General features: G+C 41.1%; 1 protein-coding gene and 1 pseudogene across 1 annotated transcript in view; one reads left to right on the forward strand and one right to left on the reverse strand.

Annotated features, from left to right (window-relative positions):
• Window positions 1-6607, forward strand: part of MAOB (monoamine oxidase B) — a 153313-nt gene that overhangs the window by 22303 nt on the left and 124403 nt on the right. The window lies entirely within an intron of this gene.
• On the reverse strand, window positions 281-835 carry LOC100945531 (annotated as a pseudogene).

Consider the following 6607-nt stretch of genomic DNA (forward strand, 5'->3'; position numbering starts at 1 on the left):
TTTTTTTTTTTTGCAGTTTTTGGCCAGGGCTGGGTTTGAACCCACCACCTCTGGCATATGGGGTCGACGCCCTACTCCTTTGAGTCACAGGTGCCACCCTTTGTGGATTTTCTTCTGCCTCTGCCACCCCCGAGGCAGCAAGAACCCTTCTCTTTCTCTTCAGCCTACTGAACTCAAGACCTTTATGGTGGTGACCTGCTTCCACTTAGTGAATAGTAAATATATTTTCTCTTCCTTATGATTTTTTTTTACTGTTATTTGCATTTCTTTTATGTTGCATTTATTCCCGTGCCATAAGTTTTTGTTTCTTCAGTTTCTTCTGGGCTATCTTTTTCTTCTGTGCTGTTTCCTCTTCTGGTTTGGGAACAATCTGTTCCTTTTCAGTAAGGATCATCTCAATGTGGCAGGGGGAGCTCATGTATGGGTTAATGCGACCATGGGCTCTGTAAGTTTAGCAATGCATCTTGGGTGCTTTGTTCACTTGGATATGCTCAATGACCAGAGAATCTACATCTAAACCCTTAAGTTCAGCATTACTCTCTGCATTTTTAAGCATATGCAGCAAAAATTCAGCACTCTTTTCGGGCCATTGACCTTGTGTCCAGCCCCACTGTTTGGCCTGGGCACACCTACCAACTCCACCATTGTAACATTGGAATGATACACATAGTTTCTTTAAAGTGACATCCTTCAGATACTTGGTGGCTTTTCGTATAGGCATACCCTTGATGGCCTGGGCAGTTTCACGTGTGTTCTTAAAGTGAACACGAAGATTTGAGCCTCTTGACTCGAATGACTTTGTGGGGTTTTCTGGGTCAAGTGAATAGCGAACCATTTTCACAGATCACTCCAGGCCGCTTAGGGGAAGAGGAAGAACAGTGGCTTCTGGGAGAATTCCTATTCCTTATGATTTTTAAAGAACATTTTCTTTTCTCCTAGCTTGCTTTAACAATAAACTATGTCCTGAAAGAAGGAGAAAAATTCTGTTCCTTTCCTTTAGGAAAGGATCCCATTTCATCGTTTTCCATTTTTCTACAACTCAGCTGAGCCAAGTACACTTCTGGCCTCCTTAGTAAGTTCCCTTTCCAAATACCTGTGGTGAGACTCCCCTACCCTTATGGTGCAGGTTCTTTTAGCCTTTTTTTCTAGTTTGAATTATTGGGAGGAAGACAGGAGAAAATTTTTTGGTGGGGGGAGGAGGAGGATTCTCTGATGAGCTCACCACCAGTTTTAGCCACATCAACCAAAGTGACCAGTTCTTCAGGTACGTTTTCTAAAATATGTAAGAAAAAATTTCTTCCCTTGGGAAATCATTTTTATCCCCTGCCCTCCAGTAAGTTATGGAAAGAGATTATGTTAATAGTATGTGTAGTATCTCCTCGAGTTTTGTGATACATTAATTAAAGGCTCTGACAAGTCCAGCTGAATAGAAACCTGTTTCACTTTTCTCCAGAATTTTCTTATTAAAATTTTCAAAGAATTGTACAATCAACACTCATATACCTACCAACTGAATTCTGCACTTAACAGTTTTGCAATATTTACTTTATTCCATTATATCCATCTGTCTACCCCTTTTTCCACCTATCAATTCCCTTTTATTTTTTGATGCATTACAAAGTAAGTCACAGGCATCATGGCATTTTCCCCTTAATTATCTTAGCACATCTAACCCTAACTGGTTCATTTAAGTCAACACTTAATTGTCCTACATGAACACAAAAATCACATAAGGTATTTTTATTCATACCTATCTATGACATCCTATTACAACCTCCACAGATCAGATTTTGGGCTACATGCTCTGGGGTCATGGAGAAACCACCTATGTAATGAAAATCTCAGCTAATAGGAAATCACTTAATTTGTCCAAAATCCATATTTAGTTAAAAAAATTTAGATCATCTACTGGTTTCAAATTAGTATGGAGTATATTAGATATTTGCTTTTCCATTCTTGTGATACTTTACTAAGAAGAGTGTGTTTCACCTCCATCCAGATTAATACAAAAGATGTAAAGTCACCATCTTTTTATAGCTAAATAGTATTTCATAGTACCTACATAAGAGAAAAACTTAATTCAATTCAAGTTGGAGGAGGGGGAATAAGGGGAGGAGGAAGAGAGGAGGGGATCAGTGTGCTCCCACTTTATGGCCACAATGTAAGGGTACATGGCACACCTTTTGGTTGTGGGACACAACTATAAGAGGAACTCTACCTAACAAATGCAAATATTGTAACCTAGTTGTTTGTACCCTCACGTTAACCTGACATTAAAAAAAGTAAAAAAATTAATCACAGGTGGTGCCTGTGGCTCAAGGAGTAGAGCACCGGCCCCATAAACCGAGGTGGTGGTTTCAAACCCGGCCCGGCCAAAAACTAAAAAAAAAGGGAGGGAGGAGCGCCATATACCAGGGGTGGCGGGTTCAAGCCCAGCCCCAGCCAAAGGTGGAAAAAAAAAGATTAATCACAAACTAGAAGGGGCCTAAGTCACCTCATTTTTATGGATGAGGAAAATGAGTCCCAGAAAGGTGAGGACCGTTGACTGAGATTATATGGCCAGGAATTGGCCTTTTAGGCATAGAGCTATTTGTACAGATGGTCAAAGTCCTGCCTTGTCCTTGATCTGGTGGTGTTTTTCTTCTACTCTGGTTGACACACACTGCTGACTACCTTGGTCGTCGTTTCACAGGGATGTTTGGGGGGCAGGTAAAATAAACCTGGTACAGGCTCCGTAGTCTCACTAGGCTCCCAGAAGATAAAGGAAGGGCCGAGCTTTGGTGTCACCAAATGACTCCATTGTGATTTCATTATTCTAATCACTCATTGCTTCACACCCAGATTTCCTTTTCTAGGTTTACATTGCTACAATGCTTACATTGTATCCTCTTCTAGAATACCTAATCTGTTATTGCATTTTTGGTAAAAGAGGATGTTTTTCATGGAGAACTAGTTAAGGAAATATACAGCAGATCTCTGACCCCTCTTTATGACATTTGTAACACCCATCTATTTTAGAGAATGAGATCTAGAGAGGGGATGGGTCAAAAGGGGTACACTAGGTTTCTAGTTTTATATTCTGCCTTAAAGATGTTTGTGATTCTAAAAATTGTATTGGCAATACACAAAAAGGTCTACTACCATGGCAGTGAAATATTTTATACTCAGATCCCCATCAAGGAAAGGATCATGCTATCATATGATTATATTCTACACATAGAAAACAATTTTTTTTTTCAGTTTTTGGCTGGAGCTGGGTTTGAACCCGCCACCTTCAGCATATGGGGCCAGCACCCTACTCCTTTGAGCCACAGGCACTGCCCAGAAAACAATTTCTTAAAAGGGTGTATGTTTATTTATACACATTCCATCAAATTCCCAAAAGAATTTGAGGCAAGTAAATTAAAAGTTTAGTTTTGTTGAACAGTGTTTAAAATGAAGAATAGAGCACACAAACTTGAGAAAGACAAAGCTGTAATTTCTGGGTTTTCTTCCTTTATTCATAGGAGACCGTATTGAGGTAAGGTGAAAACAAATTTTGTCTACCACAATTACAATACATAAAAGATATTCAGCCCCTTTCAAACAACAAAGGGTAAAGACAAAAGCTTGGATATTAAACAAGACTCTATGATTGCTGACATTTTAGAAAAATGAAATCATTTGCATATAAAGCATGATGAAGAAACAATTTTTATAGTTTTAAACATATTCTGAAAGGCCTTGGAAGGCAGTCTCATTCTAGTATCTTGAAGCAGCTGCATCTGCATCTGGAGAAAGGTTTCTATGGCAACTTATGAAAGCTTCATTTTTTTTTTTTTATCTTTTTCAAGAGCATAAATCATCCTGCAGACTGAGGCTTCTAAAAGGTCTTCTTTATCTTACAAGCTATTGTCATTTGTTTTTGTATTATATATTTTGATGGTCTTCCAGGAAGCAAAACAAAGGTTCCCATGCTTCCATTATAAAAAGGCTTGCAGTCCATCTTTTTCATTTTGGAGGATAACATGTGAATAACATCATTCTAGAATTTGCTTCTCAGTGACCAAAATGATGGTATAGGCTTGGCGCCTGTAGCTCAAGCGGCTAAGGCGCCAGCCACTTACACCACAGCTGGCGGGTTTGAATCTGGCCCGGGCCCACCAAACAACGACAGCTATAACCAAAAATAGCCAGGCGTTGTGGTGGGCACCTGTAGTCCCAGCTACTTGGGAGGCTGAAGCAAGAGAATCCCTTAAGTCCAAGAGTTGGAGATTGCTGTGAGCAGTGACACCATAGCACTCTACCCAGGGTGACAGCTTGAAACTCTGTCTCAATAAATAAATAAATAAATAAATAGTGATGGTATATATCAGTATGTTCAATTTATGTTATGTGTTATTTAGATTTTCCTCAAAATTGTAATTGATGCGTTTTCAGGAAAGAGGAGTCAGTCTAAATTTAAGGAGAAAGAGGTACTTTTTGGCCAAAGCACCTTAATGTGAAGTTCAGTGGAGCTATTCTAGAAGGTGTTATCTTGTTCCAGATGCCTTCAGATTTCCCCTAATGATATGGTCCCAGGGTTTTGGACATTGGCAGACTTCAGATGATTTTTATCAATATATTCCTTCCAAGAAAGTTAATAAGGAACAGTTTTCTGATTTTAAGACTCTGCATGCTGTGAGAATTTTGTTTTAGCAACATGGGATTTGGATAAGAGGTAATGTGGTTGATGAAACACACGTAGGACACAGAAACAGAACTGAGTTTCAGGCCTAGCTCTGCCATTGCTAGCTGTGTAACGCTAAGCAAGCCTTTGAATCTCTCTGAGCCTCCATTTCCTAATCTGAAAAGTGGCATTAACAATGCCAGCTTGGCTCGGCGCCTGTAGCTCAAGCGGCTAAGGCACCAGCCACATACACCTAAGGTGGCGGGTTCGAATCCCCAGCCTGAGCCCGCCAAACAACAATGATGGCTGCAACCAAAAAATGGCCAGGCGTTGTGGCGGGCGCCTGTAGTCCCAGCTACTTGGGAGGCTGAGGCAGGAGACTCGCTTGAGCCCAGGAGTTGGAGGTTGCTGTGAGCGTGATGCCATGGCACTCTACCCAGGGGGATAGCTTGAGGCTCCGTCTCAAAAAAAAAAAAAAAAAACAATGCCAGCTTGCAGTGTCACTATTAAGGATTGAATGTGAATGACAGTTGGAAGTTGTGCAGTGCTGTACAAATGTAAAGTGATGATTATTATTAGTTGGCTGTGTTTTTTTTTTTTTTTTTTGAGACAGAATCTTATTCTGTTGCCCTGGGTAGAGTGCCATGGCATCATCATAGCTCACAGCAATCTCTCTTTTTTTTTTTTGAGACAGAGTCTCAAGCTGTTGCCCTGGGTAGAGTGCCATGGCATCAGAGCTCACAGCAACTGCCAACTTGGGCTCAAGCAATCCTCTTGCTTCAGTTTTTCTATTTTTTAGAAAAATAGAAATTTTTCTCGTTTTTTGCTCAGGCTGGTCCCAAACTTGTGATCTCAAGCAATCTACCCACCTTGGCCTCCCAGACTGCTAGGGTTACAGGAGTGAGCCACCGTGCCCAGCCGCTCCCAGCACAGCGATCTCAAACTCTTGGACTTGAGCAATCAATCCTCTTGCCTCAGCCTCTCAAGTAGCTGGGGCTACAGGCATCTGCCACAACGACTAGCTAGTTTTTCTATTTTTAGTAGAGAGGGGGGTCTTGCTCTTGCTCAGACTGGTCTCGAACTCCTGAGCTCAAGCAATCTGCCTTCATTTCCCGGAGTGCTAGGATTATAGCTACCGCGCTGGCCTGGTTGACTGTCTTTCTCTCCCTCTAAAAAAGTCAAAAGTTTCTGTTACCATTTCCCGTGTGACCAGGGGAAATCTCTTTCAGGATGTCTAAATATTTTAGTTTCTTACACTATATTAAAAACACTATGCTTATACAGACATCATTGCAGCCATTTATTTATTTATCAACTACTTAAATGTCATGTATCGAGGGATATTAAGTAAATCCATTTGACAAACATTTCAGTGCCAAGTGTGTACTAGCATTGAGGAGGCAAAGATTACTTAAATTCTTACCATTTAGGAAATTAGTTTTCTGAGCTTCAAGGCTGCAGCATAAGCTGTTCAGGTGGTGCCCTGCACAAGGGCGCCTAGCTGATGCAGTGGGAGGAGGATGTAATCTAATCCCTCCTCTCCAGCCAAGCCATTTGCCTGAAGAAAATTTACTAGCCAAGAATGTGTGCCACCTTGTAATTTACACAAAGGCACGAAATGTGCTAGCAGTGGCCATGAGGGTTGTATTATCTGTGATGTTAAAGGGAAAGTTTCCAATGTTTCACTATTAAGATTGATGAAGGTTGCTGACTTGCTTGTTGTCTGGAGTCAGATTGCCTGCATTTGAATTCTGGCTCCACCACTTGGTAGCTGCGTGAACTTGGGCACATTACTTGGCTTCTCTATACATCCCTTTCTACCTCTGCTCACCTCATAGTTATTGGGAGGTTTAATAAGTTTTAAACACTCAGAATAGAAGTTGGCACACAGGCTCAGCGCCTGTGGCTCAAGCGGCAAAGGTGCCAGCCACATACACCTAAGGTGGCGGGTTCGAATCC

Source organism: Otolemur garnettii, unplaced genomic scaffold (genome assembly GCF_000181295.1).
Source record: "Otolemur garnettii isolate 467f Iridium unplaced genomic scaffold, OtoGar3 scaffold00009, whole genome shotgun sequence".
Classification (NCBI taxonomy): Eukaryota; Metazoa; Chordata; class Mammalia; order Primates; family Galagidae; genus Otolemur; species Otolemur garnettii.